The sequence below is a fragment of the Microtus ochrogaster genome, chromosome 2, assembly GCF_000317375.1.
Source record: "Microtus ochrogaster isolate Prairie Vole_2 chromosome 2, MicOch1.0, whole genome shotgun sequence".
Classification (NCBI taxonomy): Eukaryota; Metazoa; Chordata; class Mammalia; order Rodentia; family Cricetidae; genus Microtus; species Microtus ochrogaster.
Genome location: NC_022010.1, coordinates 83,720,723 through 83,746,346, shown reverse-complemented (window position 1 = coordinate 83,746,346; position 25,624 = coordinate 83,720,723). Strand labels below are relative to the sequence as shown.

The 25,624-nt window shown below is 35.4% G+C and overlaps 1 protein-coding gene across 3 annotated transcripts in view; it reads right to left on the bottom strand.

The window, feature by feature from the left end:
* Cadm2 (cell adhesion molecule 2) overlaps nt 1–25,624 on the bottom strand; it is a 923,902-nt gene that overhangs the window by 184,524 nt on the left and 713,754 nt on the right. The window lies entirely within an intron of this gene.

Genomic DNA, 25,624 nt, shown 5'->3' with positions numbered 1-25,624 from the left:
ACACACACACAAACACACACACACAGAGACACACACACATACACACACACATACACACAAACACCACCCATGTACACATGCAGCTACATTAAAAAAAAATTTATAGTAATAGCCCCTCCCTGGGTGCACATTTAGGAGGTGGGGGAGTACAAGATTCACTCTCCTGGTGCTTGGCTTCTGTTATTTGCCAGGAACACGGAGTTGCACTGCTGGGTTTGGAGGAGAGTTAATGTAAACATCCATTTATGATAATCTTATGAACACTTCCACTTCCTCTTCTTTAAAAGCCATTAGTATATCCACACTTGATTCATATGGTGGGAGAAAGTAAAAATCTATATGCATTACCCTGGAAAAATCTAGGTAATAACATGGTTAGAAAATCAAAGCTCAATTATTATTTAGTATATTTTTTATTACATTTCATTTTGAATATGACAACTTATTACTAATTTGAAATGGATAAATATCATTTTATTTTGTGATGAAAGAGACATTGTTGATTGATTTTGGAATGAAAATCAGTGATTTAATTAATGAGATCATGTACATAAACCTGTTAGGGAAATTAAAAAAAGGTCTGAACGAGGAGGATTTTAAGAAATTTGAGATCAACAAAGGGGATATAGAAAGATGACCTCAAACCAACAATAGCTTTATTTATACAGAACAAAATGTTTCTCAATATCAACACTATGATTTAAATATGATCCCAGATTTGGACCTTGGGAGCTCAGTCTGGTGCTCCAATGTGGGTCTCTGTCTCTATCTCCATCCATCGCCAGATGAAGATTCTACGGTGATATGCAAGATATTCATCAGTATGGCTATAGGATAGGGTCCTTTCAGGCTTCCTCTCCTCAGCTGCCCAAGGAACTAACTGGGGACATCTCCATGGACACCTGGGAACCCTTCTAGAGTCAAGTCTCTTCCAACCCTAAAATGGCTCCCTTAATTAAGATATATACTTCCCTGTTCCCATATCCATCCTTCCTCCATCCCAACCATCCCATTCCCGAAGCTCTCCCCATCTTCCCCTTCTCACTTTTCTCTCCCCATCTCCCCTTACCCCAATCCCACCCCCACCCCCAAGTTTCCAACTTTTGTCGGGCAATCTTGTCTATTTCCAGTATCCAGGAGGAAAACTATGTGTTTTTCTTTGGGTTCAACTTCTTATTTAGCTTCTCTAGGATCACAAATTATAGGCTCAATGTTCTTTATTTATGGCTAGAAACCAATTATGAGTGAGTGCATCCCATGTTCATTTTTTTGGGTCTGGGTTACCTCACTCAGCATAGTGTTTTCTATTTCCATCCATTTGCATGCAAAATGGGAGAACATGAGCAAGGAGGTCAGGACCGCGAGGGGTGCACTAACCCACTGAGACTGTGGGGCTGATCTAATGGGAGCTAACCAAGGCCAGCTGGACTGGGACTGAAAAAGCATAAGATCAAACCAGACTCTCTGAATATGGCAGACAATGAGGGCTGCTGAGAAGCCAAGGACAATGGCACTGGGTTTTGATCCTACGACATGTTCTGGCTTTGTGGGAGCCTAGTCTGTTTGAATGTGCACCTTCCTAGACCTGGATGGAGGGGGGAGGACCTTGGACTTCCCCCAGGGCAGGAAACCCTGACTGCTCTTTGGACTGGAGAGGAAGGGGGAAGGGAGTGGGAGGAGGGAAATGGGAGGCGTGGAGGAGGCAAAAATTTTTAATAAAATAAACAAATAAATAAATATGATCCCAGATGTTTTATCTCACTTATTTTGTCCTGCTTTTGCAAATTCTTTTCTTCAGAAAGATAATCCTAATGTGGTTTAAACTCCAAACAATGTTAAATTTCTAATCATGGTTTCATAAATTACTTTTGCTATTCCATTACAAATATACAAAGATACTAATGGTATTTAATTATAACTATCCACTTATGGTTGCTATTACAGTTAGTACTGATAAAGGGGTTATCACATGAGCACTCATAATTGGCATCTAGTCTCGAATTTTAACCGTTTTTTTAATACAGAAGTCAATGCTAAATCACTTTTATATGCAGTCTACAAGCTTATAAATCTTATTAACCTATAATGTATTAAACAATCTATAATCATTTGTGCACCACAGAGCAAACTTTACAAGAAGTAAACAGTAATGGCCAAAGCATGTAATCAGAAACAAAGCAGTCCGAATCCAGTAACTTGAGGAGACGTCACATGAAAACACTCACGAAGCATTCTCTCACTTTCAGCTGCTCTTTAGTGAGCTTTGCAGAGAGAAAGAGGATGAGAGGCTATGGCCCGAAGACAGACACTTTGCCTATCTCTAGGATTGTGTTCTGAAAAAAAAAATTAGAGTTCAGAGGAATTTAAGAGCGTAGGAAGAAATTAGCTGACCTAAGAAAATAGAGCTCATTGATTCGAGTCTAGTTTTCTCACAAAGCCCTGACAAAAAAATAACAGGTGTCCTAGTAGGAAATGGCAGCATTTTTTTTTAAAAAAAAAAATAAGGTTGAGGAAAGCAGGCAAATATAACTTGCACTCAAGCAGAACATTTTATTTTCTCTATTGCTCTGGCCGTGGTTGCTCATCTCCAGAGGCTCCCAGGCACAGCCATTTGGGAAGCCACAATGGATCTATTCTATCCAATCCTCTTGTGGGGCCAGGTCATTACACTAGCAGTGAGGGACTTCCCAGAACAGATTTCCCTTCTTCCACTAATTGGTTTTCCTCTGGAGCAATACGCAGAGGAACTAATCACAAGGGTGCATCATGAATGTTTGCTTGGTAGAGTTTTTAACCTCTGCTGCAGCTGCAGGGTTGCAAAATATATGCATTAACGCAATTAAATGTGAAAAAAAAAAACTTAAGAGGCATAACATACTATCAATGTGTGCTTGATAGGGTTTATTACAGAAAATAAACATACATTAAAATTAGCCACAAGGCAGAAACTATGATTTCACAAACTGGAAGTCCTGACATTTTCCTGACAACAGTATGCGGGCTTCTTAATAAAAGAGTATTAGTGACTAAGAGATTCTAGGCATTTGAAAAATGAAGGCATAATAAAATATTATAATTCCCTGTCCTTATATGAAACAAGGTAAGTTTTTAGATGCAAACATCCCTGTGACTATATAATAACTTTATGGCCATAAAGCAACAAATAAAGATGTTAGTCTATGCAAATGCATGTTATTTAAACCTCCCTTAAGCATTTGAACATCATTAGCTATGCATCACCCCACCTTATAAACCAGAGTCATCATTGAATATGCCCAGAACATGAAGGTGAAGTTGTCATGTTGATGGACTTCAGCTTCAAAGCTGCGTTTCAGGACCAAGTAGAGATATATACCCTGTCCTTCCACACAGAAAGTGTTGATAACCCCAATTAAAAAATTACAGATGAACATTTGTAAAAACATCAAGATTATGAAGGAAAATCGGGAATGAATATGTTTCGATGAACTTCAGCTCCTTTAGATGCCAAGATGCAGTTTTTTTAGCAAGGAAAACTAAATCGACATAGTTTTGAGATGTGTCCCCCTTTTCTCTCCATAGCCATTTTATGGCTCCCTAGTTCTCTCCTCCATATCATCCTTGTATTTTAGAGGGGAACAGGAAATTGCTTTCAAGTCTGAGTCATTACATGTAAAACTCAATTCTCGGTTTTGTAATTGTCAATATTATTTCTGAAGCATTTTGTGTTATCAAGTGAGAATAATAATATTGAATTTAATCCACTATGTAATTAAGCATTTACTTTTCTTTAGCTGAAGGCCAATCATTCTGACATATTGGGTTTTCTGTTATTGTGTTACAATATGAATTGTAACACTGGCTATTATAAATGCAATTAGAATCACTGGTATCTAAATGGTATCTATCACTAGTGTGTAAACTGTGTGCACAGTTGTTTAAAGTTATTCATTTATTTTTCTGATGCTAAGAAATTGACAGTCTTAAATCTTTATATGTATATCAGCTCACATAAATACATATCACAGTTAACTTTTATCATATAAATGATGTATTGGTTAGTAGTTGATATAATGTATTGAATTATGTCTGGCATACTATTTTATATAATATAGTGATCACAATCATCACAACTTATATATCAATAAGACAGTAGCTATACACATTGTATGTCTAATAATTGTGGTTATTTAATTTATGATTTAAAAAGTAGTTTGGGTAACCTTTCATCTTAAGGAATATTGTGAATCACCGTTAGGTTACAATCTGTACACAGGTATCTGAATATAAGCACAAATAGTGTCACATAATTGGTAGTACCGAGTTCAAAGTAGTCTCTAAAGTTGGATTGATTGACCAGTTAGAATCTTCACTGTTTATGGAAGTTATTTGGCCTCTCTAAAAATACAACCTAATTATATCATATGTTTTAAATAATCAGAATGAAATATAATTACTTGAGAACATGACCACGTTTCCTTGCAAATGAGCAGGGCTAACACTAGAGTTGTGAGGAGAGGGGCTTGGCTAACAGGAAGTTGTAAGTATTGTTTATTCTTACAGAAACAAAGGAAAAGGGTGTTGACATTTTCCCTTAAAAATGGAAAGCAAAAAAGAAACAAGCTTCAAAAACTAATTAAACTTGCTACTACAGAAATGAAAGCATTTTTGGTGCAACTTATTAAAGGGAAAATGCTGTGAAATTAACGGTAATCAAAAGCTAATTAAGGTTGATGCAATAGGAACAGTCAAAGAATACTTGATAACATTTATTGAACTGAAAAGACATGGCTGTCAGAGAAGGACACGCGTGGAATAAGATTCACATAATTAAAGGGAAAAGGCTGAGAGAGGCTTTGGTTGCATATTACATATGAATTAGAAAGGGAAACCCCTGGATGCCATCTGTGCCTCCAAAGGCTGAGGGGTTAGAATTTCAGTGATGGGGAAGGGATGGGATGATGCAGGTTCAGAGCCACAATACTGTGACTATGCTAGTTTTATCCAACAGTCATGCCTTCTTCACCTACACGGTGATACAAATTTTCCATGGTCATTAGATAAAAACCTGGCATTTATTAACTTAGCAGAGCACCAGCTTCCACCAACCCACAGCCAACACTGCCCTAAGGTAGCCCCGAGGCCTCTAGGAGAGACTTTCCCTCCTGGTATCACTGCCTCTCTGATGCTCCCACCACTGCATTTGAAAGCTACCCCATATTGATGACTTTCTTTGTTCAGTTACTATAAAACTCCACTACACTGATTCCTTGGGGACATTAGATTTCAGGAACCTGAATATGTGTCCCTGGGCTCTGTTTACTCCTATATGTGCCAAATTAAACCATATTTTTCCTTTGAGGTCATAGCTGTTTGAAATGCATAATTCCTAATGCCACCTAGCTTCTAGTTAATGACAAACAAAAGATTACAAAGAGGGTTGCATCTCACTACTCCTCCACCATTACCCGCAATTATGTGCAGCTCTCAAGTGGCAATGGTACAATAATTATGTGTTAATTAAATGAACTATTTCATTACCTGTAATGACATATAGTTATTTACTTAATTTAGCCTACAGAAGAGAAAGGTTAGTGTTTTTTTTTTTCTGAGTGAGTGATGTGAGGACACAAGATGCTAAAGTTTTCCTGATGGCTAAAGCTAGTGACCCTACTGTCCACATTTGACATTATGGGATGTGTTGTCCTGTTTCTCTTTGGCTTTCAGCTCCCTTCATCTTCATAGTCAATAAAACAGGGAAATTAAACTATGTTCTTCAGGCCCATGTGTATCATGCACTCATTGGGTTCCGGCACAGATGGTAGAATTAATGGATAGCACAATGTAATATCTCAGGATTAAAACAGAGAAAAAAATGGGGTGGGTATAAATCACAACATGTTTTAATGGCTTATCATTACATATTGTTAGTTTATTTTTCATGTTATCTAGGTGCAGCAGAGAGATAATAATACACGATGAGAGTAATTATAAATAATACAAAGGGTCAGGAGGCAAAGTGACATAGAAATAGCAATTCACGCACACTGAAGGAATGATTACCTTTAACTCAACAGGAAATGTGATCAACAATTTCAGAAATAAAGAAGGGTGGAAGCTGCTAGTACAACTAAGTGGAAAAAAGAAAATAAATCAAACAGAAAAGCGGGAGAGGGAAAAAAAGAGAAAGAGAGATGGATGGAGGGAGGGAGGGAGGAAGGGAGCAAGGAAGGGAGGGAGGGAGGGAAGAAGGGAGGGAGGGAGGGGGAAAAGGAAGAGAAAGAGGGAGAGAGACAGGAAGCAAAACAGAGAGGCAGGGAGAGAAGTCCTCCATGCTCCCCATACAAGCTCTGCACGTGAGCCACAATGTCCTCAGTTATGTTAATTAGGGTTCTCAGTCTTTGCTGTGACATTAGCTTCTGGAAAGAATATCTAGGTGGGGAAGGACTAGGGTACTAGACCATGATTCCTGAATGTCCAAAGAGGAGACTGGTCAAATGCATGCTTGCAACCTGACCCCAGTGGTTCTGACCTGGTAAATCAGGGTGCATTTAGAGCATATGAAATTTTCACAAACACTGCAAGTGAATTCCCAGTGAGGACCTTTCAATTGAAATGCGATCTGCGTGCTGTCGTAGTCCTGATAGGCAAGTATGGTTTATTCACCTTAGGATCTATTATGACACCGCCACAGCGAGAATCCGAGTCCTCTTCTCTTACTACGAACAAGCAAACATATTAAATGATCAAGCCCACAGTTAAGATTTTACGTAGTGTAAATTCATAACCATATTCATCAGAGCTGGTAAGAAACAACTTAGTAAAATGATCAATGATTTAGATTTTTGTCTAAAAATCAAACTCACCATGGGCTTTTCCAAATACTACTGCAGAAGCCAGAATGTGAAAACTATTAATTTAATCTCATTGGATGAACTTTGCAGAGAGGTAGGTTGTGTGTGTGTGTGCGTGCATGTGTGTGTGTGTGTATGTATATGTGTGTTTGTGTGTGTGCACGCACACACGGTACACATACATGTGTGTGAATATTTACATGGAGTTAGAAGGTCAATCTCAATCTCCAGCATCATTTCCTAGGTGACATTTGCCTTTCTGTATGGAGACAAGGGTTATCACTTGACCTGGGACTCAGCAACTGGGCTGACGAGACGATCTGGACAGCAGCAGCCCCTGAGATAAGCATATCCTCTGCTCTTTGTCACTGAAATTTCAAGCATGATCCACTGCACTTGGTTTTAACTTTTAAGGTGGGGTCTGGGAATTCTACTCAAGTCCTCATGTTTGCAAGGCAAGCACTATTCTGAAAGCTTCCTCTCCAGTCTGTCTCTAATATTTCACCCAAAGTCAGGTGATACTAGCTACTGTACAGGCTGATCTACAGTATAATAGTTAGAACAATTCATCACTGATTTTAATCATCCAATGAGAAATCTTGAGATCTTGAGTTCATTTAATTACTGGAGGATATAGTTTCTCTACTACACTTTCTCTTGAATAAGCCATGATGATGGGTTTCAATAAAGCTTTGGTCCACGTTTGGTACAACTGCTATTTAAGTTTTTAAAAACTTCATTTTACTTCTGAGAACTTTGTTGCCTCTTTTGGTTCATGTAAATTTATTTTAACTGATATGAAATGAATAGAATCCCACAAATTTAGGGGTTCCATGTGGTTTGGAGAGTGCACATTATGTAATTCTTACACAGAGTAAGACTTTATCATTGTGCTAAATCCATTGTGTTAAATTTTTGATATGAGTTAGTTTTTTTCTGTATGTTTGAAATAGACAGTGCACCCTATTGGGAAATAGAGCACTGCAGTCTCTGGCTCCTACTAAATTATAAGTTAGCATCTAGTGATAAAACTTTTCTCCTATGTCTTCCTTGCTCAAAAAAGTTTTACTTAATAACATGGTGCCAGTTTTTGCCGAGAAAAATGTCGGATCTTCAGTACTGAGCAGAGAGATCTGCAAAACTCAGTTCCATCACTACTGGGTGATATCTCTGCTGTTTCCTTGGAGCCTTTCTGTCTGAATAATCTGAATTTTGCTGAAACTTTGTTAAATATTTCTCACTAGCTCTCCTCTCTCTCTCTCTCTCTCCCTCTCTCTTTGTCTAGCTCTATAAATATTGTCTTCCCATATCTGGGTGCTAGATATCAGGTGCCTCTATATTTAAATGTATTATTTTACTCTCAACTTCATTACTGTGTCATGACCTTCTTGTCACTTTTTCCTGCTTTAAGACAAAGATCATTTTAACTGATTGAATATAGTTCTTTTCACTTTTTTTGGGGGGTGGGGTTCATTTTGGGTATCTTATTTTAGTCCTTCAAATTTGTATATTACATTATCAGAGGCAAAGCTATAGTTTTACTAACAACATCAAGGAATTTTCAATTTAATTCATCTACATTCAAAGTAATCACTAATAGGGAAGTTATTAAGCAGATCCTTTGCATCTTTATAGTTCTATTGGACATTTGACTCACTGGCGCTCTATTTTTGTGTTTAAGTAATTTATTTCAGTTGTGTTTTGCTTCTTTGTTATGAATCTTTGTTTATTCATAGTACATTGTTGTTTTGTGGCTATTTTGAGATAAAAAATCATCAGATTATAACAATCTGTTTTAAAGTTGTAGCAATAATATATGATTGCAAAATTGAAATAAAAAAACCTTAAACAAATTGAGAAAGCTTGCTGACGAGAGAAACTATATTTGTCCTCAGTTAAGGACACAGTTTGAAAATTTGAAGTATCATTTCATTTTTCTCCATTCGTACCTCTACTCCTATTAATGCTACCACTGTTTTAATTATTCTGACTCATACTTTTCATTCTGAAGTTAAGGGGCTTAGACACCAATTTTCTACTAGAAGAGCATTCTAAATTTTACTAAGTAGGTTTTTACTCTCATATCTTTTCTTCTTACTCATTAGTGCCTTTTCTTCAGTTATAAGAATGTCTTTGGCATTTTCTGTAGGACAGATCTGATAGTGGTTCATTCTCTAATTTTGGCTTGTAACGTCTTTATCTCTCCTTTCCCTTTTACAAGCAGCTTTGCTGGTCACAGTGTTCAGGGTTGGCAGTTCCTGAGGCTCATTACTGAGAAAACAGTATCCCACTTTTCCTGGATATAAAGAATATGTTGAATAGTCTACTGCCAGGCTAATTGGTCCCAATTATGTATTATTCTTCTATTTTCTTGCTACCTTGAGAAACAAACTCCTCTTTCTCCTTCACCATTGTGAGCTGGATTATAATATGCGCTATGGTAGCCTTGGTTAGGTCTGAGAGCTGTTGGTCACAATTTGTTGAATTAAAATTTCTGAAAACATCTATGAGAAATACTGTGTATAAAATAAATCCAATGGATTACCACAGAACAGAACTGGGAGAACTGAGATCTGTCAAAGTCATGTGCTTACTAGCAGCTTAGAGAATCATACTGCAGATGCTAATTTTGCCAAAATAGGGGGTTGTGCTGGAGAAGGGATTTTTATTCCCTATGCCAAAAGAGCTGTTTCCTAATAATCTTTGAAATAAAGTGGCTTTTACCTTTCTGTCTCCAGTGTACCTTTTCTTAACACAAAAGGAAGAACAGACACTGATCTTTCAGCTGGATTCCTTAAGTTATCAGAAGAAAGTTAGGTATGTGACTAACTCTTCCACCAGGTAAGTCTCTTAGGCGACTTGGCCTGGAATTTTACTCTACTCTCCTAGAGGTGCTTATATTAGCATTTATTTATGAATCAAGAATGTACTGCAATATTCATTTACATATTTAATCCCCTTAGTTTTTTGATTTTATAGGTTCAGTGCAGATTCCCCAAATTCAGCTACATGTACATGTGCATCTTAACTTGCCATATAAAGGAGTAAGATTCTTCATTATATCTCAGAACATGAAATGTTCCTTATAGTATAGTCCAGTGAGTACTAAATTATTGATATTTCATAATTTATTGAACTACATGGAAAATAAGAAATGAAAGAAGTTGACAGTTAATTCTTTGGTGGACATACACATTAATTCTTACTCACGTAGCTTTAAGTCACCTGAAAGATTTTGCCTATTATCTAGACTCTATTTTTCTCATATATTTAGCTAACTACTGACATGAAAATATTCATGATGCTTTGTGTGTAGCTAAAACTTCAAATATATAAAACTTGGAATAATGCCTTAGTGCTAAGTTTTATGTCAAAGCAGATAGCTTTTGCGTGCTTATGCATTTTGAATCATGCAGAAGAAATGTTCTTTGAAGTTTCTTTGACCATCTTCTTCAGTGTACAACATAAATGACTCCAATTCAGTTTCTATTACCCTCTATTCCAGGCCCATTAAATCTTTCCAAATAGATATCGTTTATGTCACACACATGCTGAGTAATTCAAGGCCCTTTTTATCATATAGTTAAGTGGTGCCACATACTGTTCTCCGACATAGAGAGTAATTTCAACATTTCATAGCAACAAAATTAATCCTGACCTCTACTATTAACTCTTGATAAAGGTACGTGACCTGTTAGGCCTTGATTAGTTTGTCTCTATAAATCTCTAATTATTGTTAGCAGTCAACTTAAGGCAGAAAAATCAGAACCTGAAGCTGTGTGTGACCTCATGTGATTTCTTTCACAAGAATAAAGAACTGTTTTTATTAGTAGCAAATGGCCATTTTTTTTACAGACATTTCGATTGGAATTTTCTAATTGATGATGCTCATTTTGCTGTGGTGGAAAAAAAAAACAGAACAAACCAACACCACACCAAAAAAAGTTTGAAATCTCTTTAAACATGTGGTAATACTATACCAGGTGTTGTCAGTGTTCTTTAGGCCCTTCACTGCAAGACAACACCAGCTGACAAATTGCCTCCACTCATGCCATTTGGAATATAAGTATGGATAAGACTAATATGATTACGTGTTTATCATTGGTTTTTAAACACACACAGTGCTTAATAGCCGGGAATTAAATAGAAATACAGTGTCTTGTAGAAGAAATAAGGGAACAACATAAAAAGACTTATTCATGTGGGAATTCATGATTTAAGGTATTTTGACATGAGAGAAAATGTGATCCCAGCAACAAATCTCTGTTTTATGTTTGGTAATAAGTGTTAGGTTTTTCTTAGCAACAAGCTTTTGTGCAGACACAAATAATTCCAATCAGACTAAATCAAACCAAACTAAAAGATATCCAGGTTTAATGGGACATTTGCACTCTTGGGCGAACTCGGGAAAACACGAGGGGTGGCAGAAGGGAAAGCTGATAGGATCACCAGAAAGGAAAATGGGAAACCATGTGTTCATTCTTGGGGAGGGGGGGCGGCAGTTTAAGTAGCCTGTGGGAGTGGTCTTGACCCTCCCTGGGGAGTTGGAGTTTGGACTGAGGCAACTCCCAACAGAAGGGGCTTGAAATGGATTTTTCTGCCCAATATTCCAAAGATGGATGCCAGGGTGCTGGAACTAGGCCCTCAATCAAATAATGTTATTTTTATGTGTAATTTTTATCATGAACAAAGCAAGATCTCTATTTTCACTTTGGGAATGGAATTGCATATTACCCCCCCCCCCCAGGAAAAGCAATAGAAGGCAAAGCATGTAGGATACGTTAGGAAAAATATCAATAATGAAGCAAAAGGGGAAAAAAGTTTTATGATTTTTTTCTAATACACTTGAGTAACAAGAGAAGCAGATTTTGCTGAGAGTTCAAACTATGACATTTTGTAATTCTGATTACCCTACAGGTTCACAGAACCAGGCACACCACCTCAAAGATTCCTAAATGAAAAATGCCCTTGTGAGCTCTGCTTACAGGCAGTCTTGAGTATCTCCTTTGAACTTTGAATAAACAGTGATCAACACAAGATCAACACGTTTACAAAACAAATAAAATCAAACCTGTTCTTATATTAGTGATTTCTTACACATTTCAGAATGTATAAAGAGCAAGTTTTAACATCTATCAAAATACATCTATCAGAACATTTATCACATATTCTGAGAAAAAGAAAAGGTACCTTTGCCAGCCGATTCATACAGGCAGAGTGAGGTGTTTTTTAATGCACTTCCATTTGTTACCTGTTCGCTAAAGGTTTGACGACCTTTAAGAAGTCAAGCATTTCTTTAATGTACTTCTCATCACCACAGGGCTATTTAAGAGACTATCATGCAAAGCTTCACCCTTGCACTGTTCTTGGGTATTGGGTTCTTAGGTACCCAATACCCAAGTGAGTAATTTTAATTTCTTAGTTAATTTAATTCCATTTGGACTAATTAATTAATTCCAGTTAACATCATTTATGAGCTTGTAACTGATAAGAATTTCACTTCTCTTGGGCCATATTTATAGCAATCCGTCATATTTAGATACATTTCAAATCTCTACCAGCAGGACCCGTTTCCTGTAGAAGATAACTGAACCAACACACAAAGTACAGGGCTAGAGGCACACAGCTAGTGATTGGATAGGGAATCACTGACTATGTGCCAGTGTCTCTGTCTAAAGTGCGTCTGTTGCGATCCTCACAACAGAGCCACAGTGGACAAAAGAGTGACAGGCTAGGGTATAGCATGAAAAGTAAGCATGCCTTGTGAGACGCTTGGGACTCAAAGCTCATGAACTGCTTTGAAATTTTCCATTTACATAGTTTTGAATGACAATCATTGAAGCTGTCAATCACGCGGTGAATACGCATCCCATTACCATATATACAGACCAACATGTTTGTTTTTCCCCCAAAGAGATAGGAAAGAATTAAACAAAAAATATCAAAGTCTGCTGAGACACAACTGGATATTTTCTTACTATTTGCTTCAGCATGCCATATTTCTTTAGGAGGCATAACTAAAGTCATACCTGAAACTTGTGTCTATAGGACCAAACAATGCTTATATATTAATATTATTATATCTGGAAAAATAGGCATGCAACACAAGATCAGAAGATCACTTTTTTTTTGCCTTAATATAATCTAAATCTATAATTGAAATTGCATTGAAATATAGAAAGATTTCCTTCTTTTATACTCCCAAATATATATTATTACTTTATCATTGAAATATATATACAATATATGAACACATACACAAACATTCATAACACTCATATGCATAAATACAAATTAAATTTAAATTTTACTAGTCTTTATTGTTTGTTACTCTTTTAGAAACAACATGGAAATGTTTGGTTTCTTTTATAATAAATGTTTTCATTAATTTGCCTATCTTATATTTATAGTTATTAAGGAGCCATATAATAGATTATGTAAAAATTTAAGGATTTATCATAGGTATATGATGTACATCTCTGTCATTAAAAATCAAGTCAAATGGAGAAAAATAAATCCTAGGTAAATGAAATATTTTGTTTCAATTAATCAAGCATTTGGTAATCTGAAGAATTCTAATTTTAAGCATTAATTTTCTTAATTTGAAATTTTGTATATGGTTAGTTTTTAATTAAAATAAACATTTCCAATTTAAATTTAATAACAAATAATAATGAAAAAATACCCCATGTCCATAGATAAATATAATCGCTACTAAGTTTAAGCCGCCATGTCCAGGGTAATAACTTAATTTTAAAATTTTCATATTGAACATATACCATTTCATAGCATACATGTGCATACATAAAAACAGAATAACTACATCAAAGTAGTGCAAAATAATCACAATTAGATATCTCATTTATCTATTTTAGATGCTATTTAACTGTTTGACTGGTTTTCATAGTACACTCAGAATAATAAACAACTGTTTTTCAACAAATCATATGCAAATAGGATATCTTAGACATATACCATATACCATAATCAAGGGAATAACTTGCTACATAGTAGGCTTACATGTAATGTCTGAGCTTATAAAAATCTGTAGGAGAAAATACATTGGTATTGGAGATAGCATAAAAGATCCAAGCAAAGAAGCCAAAATAAGCAAATAAAAATGTATCAAACTATGGTTTCTTCACAAAAAAGGGGGGAATTAACAAAACACAGGCTGTAAATGGGAAAGAGGAAATGGTCACAAGTCATATAAAGTGCTAGGACCTAAATATAAAAAAATGTACAAACTAAATGTGAGAGAGGGAGGGAAAGAGAAAGAGGGGGAGACGAGAAAAGAAAGAAAAAAGAAATGAAGGAATGAAGAAAGGAAGGGAGAAAGAAAGTGAAAAAGATAGCATGTTCTTAGAAATAGTTAGAAAAAATTGAGTAGAATTTTCCTTGAATGTTGGCTAAGGAACTTTGGGAAACTTGTTAAACGTCACTATACAAGGAGAAAGTAGAAGTTAAATCCACAATCAGTTTACTTCACAAACACTAATAGTTATCACGAAGAATAGAGGTAAGAATTTTTCACAGGGTGGAATATTGGTAAGACTATCAGTGAAATCAGCAGGTGGTGACAGCCATTAATGAAACTGATACAGACCAGACGTGCTTAGTAAAAACACCAATTGTCCCAAAGTATGGGAGGTCCTTCTGTCTATGTGTTGCTTTTATGGGCTAATGGATAAAGAATTGCTTTGAGCCTATGGCAGGGAATAACAGAATTAGGCAGGGAAAGCTAGGCTGTATGCTGGGAGAAAGAAGGGTGGAGTCAGAGGGATGCTGTAGAGCTTCCAGAGACAGATGCTGGGAACTTTACTCGGTAATTCACAGTCATGCGGCAAATACACAGATTAATAGAAATGGGTTGAATTAATGTAAGAGTTAGCCAATAAGAAGCTAGAGCTATTAGGTCAAGCAGTGATTAAATTAATACAGTTTTTATGTGATTATTTCTGGTCTAAACTAGCCAAGCGGCCAAGAACCAACAACTGACCTCTCTCCAACATCCCAACAATCACATAAGAAGCTATATAACCATCAAAGGGGTGATTAGTAGGTGGGAGAGATTCTTGCACACCATGCTCCTCATAGCATTATTTACAAAACACAAGTTAGGCCAAAAACCTAAGTGGGGATGGGTAGATGAATAAGAGAAAATATGACATATAAACAAAGGTAAATACTGTTTACATTAATAAAAAATGAATTCTCCCATTTGTGTCAGATTTAATTTACATTGAGGACATTATACTAAATGAAAAAAGAAAGATATTGATACTGAGCTAGAAAGAGAGCACAGTTGGTAAAATGTTTTCTGGGCAAACATGAGAATTTGAGTTTCAAGAATTTGACATCTATGTAAAAAGTAATATAGAGATAATTTGCCTGTAACCTTGAGATCCAGAATTAAGCACAGAGCCTTGTGAAGATAAGAAACAAACAAATAATAAAGTGGGAAACAATCAAAAGTACCTGACATTTCCTCTGGCCTCCAAACCACAAACATATGTGTGTTAGTACATGGGCACATATATCCTCATATAAGCACAAATTTAAAAAAAAAAATAAAAGAAAGAAAAATGCTCCATGATCTCAGTTATATATGACATTATATTTTATTCAACTTATAAAAGCACAAAATGACTACTTTTTTATTCAGTCATGTTTGGTTTTATTCTAGGTCTATGGGTTGTCCTGGGGTAAGGGTGTCCTGGTGTTACAGACAGTATTAGGGTTGGTATCCTGAAGTACTTACATTAAAATAAACAAGAAGAAAACTGTATTTGGGATTCTTTATGTTAATATTTCTTAGCAATTATTCCTTTAGAAGTTTCCTCTCAATAAAATCAATAAAAAGAGTAGATAATAACAAGTATGTCTATGAATAGAATAATTTTCCATTGCTAAATTTACTGAGACTCACTTGTAGCTCCATAGTTTACTTCCCTATAAAATTATGTGACATTAAACAAAGCATATAAATAGTAGAGATTATAGTCCACTATTACTACAGCACATATATCTATTACTGTTTGCACCAAAAATGTAATGAAGTATTAAAAAAGCATATTTTACAAAATGTACTAGAATTTACACAGACTGCATAATTTTCTATCAACTTATCACACACTTTAAAATCTGAAAGAGATTGTACTTTCTACACAAAATGCTGGAGGCTTATCTACTTTCCATGGTCACTCATTTTCATATTATGTTTTCCAAAATGATCATTCATTTACTTAATTGAGCAATTTTATTCAATATTAAACGGGCGCAATGAATCCTATTGGGAATTCCTTAAGACTCTCACTGTGAGGTCATTGAAAAAGGAGGGAAGCAGAGAAAAATGTAAAGCTCAATAAAAGTCATTTAAAAAAAATAAAATGGAAGTACTAACACCTCCTCCCCCTTTTACGTATCCTTGATCAGGTTTCTAGCTTTCATTTATGACCTCCAATTTTAAGGTCAATTTGGGTAACTTCGTTCAATTAGAATTTCTCTTTAATCTCTGGACAATGAAGACTTCAATGAATCCTAACTACATTCATCATGTAATCAAGATATAACATTGTGTCAATTCTATCTTCCTCTTGATTGGTAATTATGGTCACATCTTTTCAAAAGTGCTTGCAAATTTCAAGCATTGATTCCCAGTTTTCTAAATGGGTTGAACAGAGTTATCTGTTAAAAAAAAAGTTAAAAAAAACCTTTTAATATCCCTTTTGAGGTAGGTTAATCATCTTTTTCATTAGGAGTGAGGAGCACACACTGAGAATGTATTTCTACCATCTGAGTAATCAATGAGCCAATATGGCTGTAAATCTACCACAAACTCCCCATGGTTCAATTCAAAGAAAAATATTTATTCTCTGCTTCCCCTCTTTCCTTCTATTCCCCACTAATATTTTCTAACTGTGGGGGGAATCATTTATTGTCTTATTCAAGAAACAGAAAGTATTTCACATCTTAACAATTCTGCCTTTTAAAACAATCCTTATAATTTGCATTTTTGCTAACCATGAAGGAATAAATGATATAAAAATGCTTGGAACAAAAAGAATAATAAAATCTTACAGTCAGAAAAATGATTCATTTCATTACTGTTGTCTCAGTGATTGAAATGTGAACATGTGATTTGTGGTTATTTTAGCAGAAGTGGAATGCAAAGTAATGATTAAGTCTAAAAGCATTTGTTCATTAAATAGTACAGTGGTGGCACTTTGCACAAAGTAGAGTCAAGCTTGCCAATAATTACACATATCCAATAATTAACTCATTGGCACTATGCAATGCTCCAAGTAAAGTGATTGATAATGCACTTGAAAAATATATAACAAGTGAGTCAAACAGAATGAGAAAGGTTTGATAATTATTCTGGATTTCTGTAAGTACATGATAATAAAGAGGTCAGTAATTATGCTGTCATGATACAATTACAAAACTAATCTCAGCTATACTATTTTACTTGCAAAATAAAATACTGAAATTGTGGAGCACAAAAATTATTAATTAAAATAGCTCTCAATGGAAATTGGTTTTAATACTATACACATTTATAAAAAGTAATACATGTAAATATATATGTGTGTATGTGCAAGCTTTAATATCTGATATAATAATTGTATCTATAAGCAGTAACTTTATAAACTTTTTCAGAATGTGAAGTAGAATGACTGCTATAGGTCTTACAGATGATTCTTTAAGATGATTCTATAAACAAGGCTTTTCCTCATCCAGGTTACATTATATATTAACCATTTTCACTCCATGTACTCCTGACAAGCTGAGTATGCAGAGAATTATTCCCAATAGCTCTTTACTTCGTGTCATTCAGTCATATTCAGACAGACATACAAGGAATGACAGGACATTGAGAAAAATGGAAAGAGTGAAACCAGGTGTTCCTTTTGGGTATAATAGTGGCTACTTGCTTTGACTTTGGTTTAAGCCATGTATGATAACCTGCCCCATTGATGTGAAAAAATTGTACCAACATGAGGCAACTATATCTACATAAAACTTGAGAGAGCTTAGGAAGGAATTATAGACACAAAAGAACAGAGTCAAGCACAGATTCTTGGTAGCCTTAATTTTTCAGATAGGTTCTGTTAGCTAGAGGCAAACAGAAATTCCTTTAAGAGAAGGCTTCCTAATTCACCATTATCACCAAAACTATGGCTCTTTTAAGAGCCAGCTACTTGTTTTATGCTGGTGCTGTTATGGAGCACTTACATGAGGTCTGTGAGCAGCATGTTACAAATTGTTTAATGGAAACATAGACCCACTACCTCCCTAGAGCAGGGGCAGTGAGCATGGCTCACAGAGGCAGTGAATTGCCTCTGCCATTTTGGACAGGGCAGAGTCAACAGGTAGGATTGTGGAATTGGTCCTAGTCATGCCCACTTAGCATTTAAAAATGAAAAAAAAAAAGATGTTCCTGGTCAAAAAAAATGGTTACAGATCCATAATAAACAGATTCATATGAAAAAGACCTCTGAATGGGTCACAGTGTTGGATAAATATACATGGATTTATGAGAGAGAAGAAAGACTACAGATAGTCATAGATTAAAGGAGTAAACGTATTTAAATTTTAAAATGTAATACATTAAAAAGGAATAAGCCATGTAAAGATGGAAACTACACCGAGAGTCTAGATTTTGTTTATTATTGTGTTTTCTTTAAATTTTTTTGACTGTGAATATCCGAAGTACAGAGAGACATTTAATTTTTTGATCTGCTAAGCTGAACCAACATATATATTTTAAATATGTCTTGACTTCAAAATCTGAATCTAATTATATGTTACTATGTTACTTTGGGAAACAGGTTCTGTTTTTGTTTCCACAGAAGATAAGAACCTGCAAATTCTTTCCAGGCTAATGTAGTTTGATGGAACAAGATCCTCTGAAAGGTCTCCATGACCTGAAAAATACTTCACCCAACAAACAGGAAAGAGTTTGAAGAAAACTAAACCCAAATTTCCAAAATTATTGGTTATAAATGTTTGTTTTTATTTAAAGGGGAATATGCTATAAATATGGATACTTTGCAATGGTATGGACCTTGGTCTATTAATACAAATTTAAGGTGAATTTTGTTAAACTGTGTATATGTATCTCTGCTCATTTAAGGTAATGTGTTTGTGCAGCTCATTTACAATGTAATCTATAGCTAAGAAATACAAATTAATAGGTAGTCATTTATAATAGTCAAATTGTAGTCATTTTGGTTAGGTTTTCTAAATATATAGAAATATATTTCAGTTAAATAAAAAAATCTTCAACACTTCAAAGACCTACAGAACATGGCATTTAAAAGGTTTAAGAATTTAGACTTTTCTTGACAGTGAGACTCATTTGCTTTTGGCACCACCAATTTCCTCAGAAGGGGTGATGGGCAATGAAGAATCTCATTATGGAATTTTTCCTCAGTGTGTTAGACACTTGAGCAAGAAACTGTTACTCCCTAGACTGCTTCATGGTATGCTGTATGAATTGGAAATGCAAGACCCATGGAAAAGTGACTGCTGAACTTTACAAAAGATGGGATGGTTCTTCAGGTTCCTGCTTCACAGAAGAAACTGCCATTCATTCTATAGGAAACAGAAGAAAGCATCTAATGAACTTTGCCATCACAAGGCAGAACAGATCATCAAATTTCCTGTTTCATGGAAAAGTCTGCTGGATACTATGTGCTTATAAACTGATGATGGATGCCCCAACATTAAAAAAGAACTTTAGGTGACTGTTGAGAAGGAGATGTCTCTGTCAATTCTGTAGTTTTGTAAGTTGCTTAAAATGCACTTCCTGTTTACTTAGGTAATGTTATATCCTTCTGGAGTCTTTGAGGAGTTTAAGACTGTTATATTTATTGTTTTCTTTGGTTATGAAAATTAGATATAAAACTTTAGATATAAAAATTAGATATAAAACTTTAGACTCTTCTATTTCCAATATCCAGGAGGATAAATATATGTTTTTCAAGATTGCTGGGCAAAAGTTGGGAGCACAGGGGTGGGGGAAGGGTGGGGGGAAGGGGAGATGGGGAGAGAGAAGGGAGAAGGAGAGGATTGGGGAGATCTTGGGGGAATGGGATGGTTGAGATGGAGGAAGGTGGATATGGGAACAGGGAAGAAGATATCTTAATTAAGGGAGTCATTTTAGGGTTGGCAAGAGACTTGGCTCTAGAGGGGTTCTTAGGTGTCCAAGGGGATGTCCCCAGCTAGGTCCTTGGGCAGCAGAAGAGAGGGTGACTGAACTGGCCTTCTCCCATAGCCACACTGATGAATACCTTGTATGTCACCATAGAACCTTCATCTGGTAATGAATGGGGATAGAGACAGAGACCCACACTGGAGCACTGGACTGAGCTCCCAAGGTCCAGATGAAGAGCAGAAGGAGGGAGAACATGAGCAAGGATGTCAGGACTGTGAGGGGTGCATCTACCCACATAGATGGTGGGATTGATCTAACAGGAGCTCACCAAGGCCAGCTGGACTGGGACTGAATGAGCATGTGATCAAACCGGACTCTCTGAATGTGTCTGGCAATGAGGGTGGACAGAGAAGCCAATGATAATGACACTGGGTTTTGATTCTACTGCATGTACTGGCTTTTTGGGAGCCAAGTCTGTTTGGATGCACACTTTCCTTGACCTGAATGGAGGGGGAAGGGCCTTGGACTTCCCACAGGGCAGGGCATCCTGACTTCTCTTAGGACTGGAGATGGAGGGGGAGGGGAGGAGGAAGAAAATGGGAGGATGGGAGGAGGTGGAAATTTTTAATAAATAAATAAATTATAAAAACTTTAGACTCATAAAGATTGGATAGATGATACTTTCCTTAATTTTCCAATTGTAAATAAAATTATTTTTAACTATAATTCTTGCTTGATAATTGTTTTGCATATGTAATTGTATTATGTAAAAATTAAAACCTTTCTTTTTAATTAGACAGAAGAGGGAAGATGATGTGGGATGCCCTTCTATATATGTGCTGCTTTTATTGGTTAATGAATAAAGCAGCTTTGGCCAATGGCAGGAGTGAATATAGCCAGGCTAGAAGAGATATATAGAGAGAGTAGGTGGAGTCAAGGAGATGCTATGTAGCTGACAAAGCAGGAAGATGCCTGGAACCCTTCCAATAAGTCACAGCTGTTGTTGGAAGCTGCTTGTTTATTTCCTGGCTCCCAGACTTCCAAAATAATCACAATACTGTGTAGCCAATAGATTAAGAATATTTCTAGCTTGCTCTTATATCCTATACTAAACCATCTCCATTGATCTATATGCATTGTCATGTAGCTGTGGCTTACCAGATAAATTTCTGTCTGGCATCTGTCTCTGCCAGGGCTACGTGACATCTCCTGACTCCACTTTCTTTCTCTCAGCATTCATAGTTTTCCCCACCTACCTCTAATCTGCCCTGTGCAGATCTAAAACAGTTGTTTTTTATTAACCAATGGTATTCCAAAATACAGTGGGGAATCCCATATCACACAGCCTAATAGCAACACACAGATTAATAGAATAGGTTAATTTAAGATTAAACAGCTATCTAGAAATACACTTGAGTCATTGGCCAAACAGTGTTGTAATCAATATAGTTCCTGTGTGATTATTTGGGTCTTGGTGGCTGGGAAATGAATGAGTAGTCTCTGCTTCAGTCTTTGAATATCTTTGTAACATAATCCATCCCTTCATATAAGCAAATAGCAAACCTATTAACTTGAACCTAAATAGTAAAAGTTACTAACATTAAACTTCCTTAAAACTTCTTAACCTGAACATTTTAAACTTTAAAAAAAATCTAAGATCATAATATAATTACAAAATATCTCTTTTCCACCTCTTCACTTTAAATCATTCAATATATTTCTTCTTGATCTCTTTAAAATTTATGGCTTATTCTTGTATTCTTATTAATGTATATATGTATAGATATAAATGTAGGTGTAGGTATAGGTAAATACATGTATATTTGTAAATACAATCTGCTCAGTCTGTGAACTGAGATGTGCAATTTGGTGTTGGATAATCAATTGGTGTGATCTTTCCTGGAGAAGACTATTTTGACATTTTGGCATTCCTTGGTTGTATGTAATTCTTTGTTTATGGTTGAGGCCTCATGAGCTCATCAATTCCCAGTTAACATTATCATGTTATTTAATTCATCCTTATTTAGCATTTATAGAGGCAGTAATGTTGATGAGTTGTGATGCTATTTGTTTTCCACCATGAACTCATCACATACTACTCGGTTGATATTATTTAAATACCTCATTTTATTGTATTTCAAGTATTCAATCAATTAATAGCTCATATGCATGATACTTGTATTCATATAAAAGTGTAAGAGGATTGTAAAATTTCAGTTTGAATTATTCCTTTTGAAATTAAAAGCATTCATAATTACTTTATCCAAAATATAAACATCTCACATTCTCTTTTTGTTTTCTCTGAGAGTTTCTACTTTCTTTTAGGACATCATATTTTCATGACTTTAGTCTTGAGACATTGTTGACTTTACTGACCGAGACTCATGTACTCCCCAGTTACATATCCAGTAAATATATCACCAATATAATTTGCAAATTTCTAATTTTCGTATAATTGCTTTTCCCTTTCTTTACCCACATCCTAATATGAGTCCCAACTACTTCTCAGTTAAACTAACTGGCCTTTATTGAAATGAGTAGGTCTGCTACTGTACTTAGCCAGCATACTGCTAATAGTTGAAGTGACATACAAGAAATGTGTACCTTTTCCTGCCTCAGTTCTCCTTGTCATAGTTGGTAATCATTTTAGAAGCTTTCAGTCAGTTCAACTGTGTATGTGATATTCTCCTAATTTCATACATGATTCTAAATTTTGCTTTCGATATTGGTTCTCCACCATTCTTAGACTTCAAACTGTTAGTACAAAATGATATCTATTGGATTGTCAATTTACTGGAAAGCCAAGTTTACTTTTTTCACTCACCTTGATATCAATCATCTTGACAATCCATTTATGCCCGGTGGAATCACATGGAGTTTTGTTGGAATTGTGCCCTGTCCTTTGTCTTTTCTCTATTGGGTAACTCCCACTGTCCTATTCTTAGCTTCCATTTCTTCCTGATGATATACTACACTACACCAATAAAGTGATTAGCAAAGTCTTTGAGGTCAACCTCACAATGTTTAGTCACACCTCCTAGTTTCAAATCCTTGCAATATCTCAGACATTATAGACCCAAGTTACTAGGTTCCTTTCCTTTCAGCATCCATGTATTAAAATGCATGTAACAATTCCACCATCGTGAATACTCCAAGTTAAATCTTCTTGAGCCCTCTTAGTTAAAATATACTAGTTGCTATTTTCCCAGTACTTTATTTTGGATAAAAAAGTCAGATGGTAGCTTAAGAACAAAATGCACAGATCACTTTCATCTCTGCCTGAAACTGCAGCAAATTGTTCTGCCATCTCTTTAAACCCAATCTCAAAATCCTCTTTTTATTCTGAGTTGATGGTTCCAATTTGCTGGAAGTTTTTGGCATAATGACTTATCACTGTCCAGCAGTTTGTTAGTCTTTCTGATAGGATAGGTTATAATTGCATATCTGTGTATTTACCTAAGTGCAAAACAATAGAAATATAAAAATTTTCATACACAGGTTTCTAGTTTTTCAATTCAAGTACTTTATTTCCTTTACTACAAAGTTAGCTTAAAACAAAGTATAATTGCATATTAATTTTCAAGCACTTAATCAAATGCTTACTAGCCAATTTCTATTTGTAAATATGAAAACTTGCAGCCTTCTTATTTTCTGATATATATGTGCATCATCAAAAAAATCTTAAAAATTTTTATAATGGAATGCAGTACATTTTTCAATGCTAAAATCAAAAGACAAAACAAAACAAAAATCTTGGAATAATGGAATTTCTATAAGTATTTATCATAGACTATCTATAAGGTAAGTGTATTTATCAATGAAGTTGATGATTAACTTACCCATTTGCAAAATATTATTTTGGATTATCTAACCACACTGATAGGATATGTCGAATTTTATATCTTCTTATAAAAGAAATGCATGAAAAAAAATCTATGAATCTTGAATGGGGTCCTTTCAGCTGAAACTGCGTTTCCTCACAGGTTTATCGGGTAAATACTAGAATGGCTACTAACTCTGGATTGAAGATGAATTTTGAAATTGTAACAAAATTTGCCTCATTTTGTATTAAAGTTTAAAATAAGAAACTTAAGATTGCTGAAATTGTTTCGAAATCTTATCTTCCATTTCTGTGGATTCACTTGTCTGAGACTCATTTTTCTACTAACACTGCTATTAATATAAGATGTAGAAATAGTTCAGCTCAAACCTTATTTCCTGTCACAAAACTAGTGTCAATCCATAAAGTTTAGGTCAATTAATAGGCAAGAAATACACACTTAAGTCACATTAAAATTATACCATTGAATTATGAATAATTTCAATCTCATAAACTCATTGTTATTTGTAATTACAAAATAACGAAAGACTATTTTTTCCTATAATAACTTAGTTTAGTATGGTTTTATTTGTCTATCTAGTAATTCATCTAAGTTACAGTTTTGGATGTACATTATGTTTCACTGAACAATGGCCCACAGAGTTTTGTAAAATCTTCATGAATGAGATTACTGTGTCTTAGTCATTATCACAGATCTATAGCTTAGCCTCTACTCAGATAAGGGCAAAAAAATAAAAATAAAAACAGTCCATTACACAACATCTGGAGTATAAACCATACACATCATTTCATGTGCAATGGAGAATAAATGGCTTCCCTCTCTTCTGTTTTTTGTTCAGATGCTGATTGAGCTAAGGAGAACTAGGGTTAGGGCTGCTTGGCCTTGTATATGATTGTTCTTGTTTCTCTCAATGATAAGAAGACACTTGAATTAACCTATTAGCAAAGAAATGTATGGCTCACACCCACAATAGCTTAGAGATGTGATGAAGGACTCATGCCCACCATTGTGGGAAGAAGGCTGACCTTCTTCCTCCTCCCACTCTGATGACCTGTAAAAAGATGCCCCTTTCCTTACAGCATCCCCCGTGTCTAAGCCTCTAATCTCAGCCTATGTTACTTCTTTTTCTTGGTTAAGAATTTGAAGGCTTCCTATCTGGTTATAAAGAATTTAGCAGTGGTAGGTGGGTGGGAAACGTGCCAATAAATGTTAAGAAAAACTTATTCTCTGAACATATGAGGAAACATGATATATGTAGAGAGCTACAGCCGTATTGATTTATTATGTCTATTATGTGTTTGTGAAAATGTGTAGAAAAGAAAAATAAGAATGGCAAACATTCTGGGGACTTGTCATTGCAAGAACAGTGTTTGCTCTCATCCTGCCTTTCACTCCTTCTCATAAATACTCTTCAATCCAAATATTACCAATACAGGGAGTCGTTCAGAAGGTCAAGAAGAAAGAAATTAAAATGTTAATAAATTCATTATTCCAAAGATTTTTTTTTCTGCTACTTCCTTAATCTGTTGTCTTCGGGGTCATTAATTAAACTGCTTCTCTTAAGTTTCCTTCTTTTTTTTTTTAACCTATTTTCCCTTTCTTTTGGTTATTTTGATTAATAAGATGGCCAAAGGCAATTCAGGGAGGAATGTTTATTTTATATCTTACTCTTCCAGATCACATCTATTGAGGTAAGTTAGGGCAAGAACTCAAGGCAGGGACCCTGGAGCAGTAGTACAGCAAGCGGTCCCCTCCTTGCAACGGAGAAATAACTACAGAAGAGTATG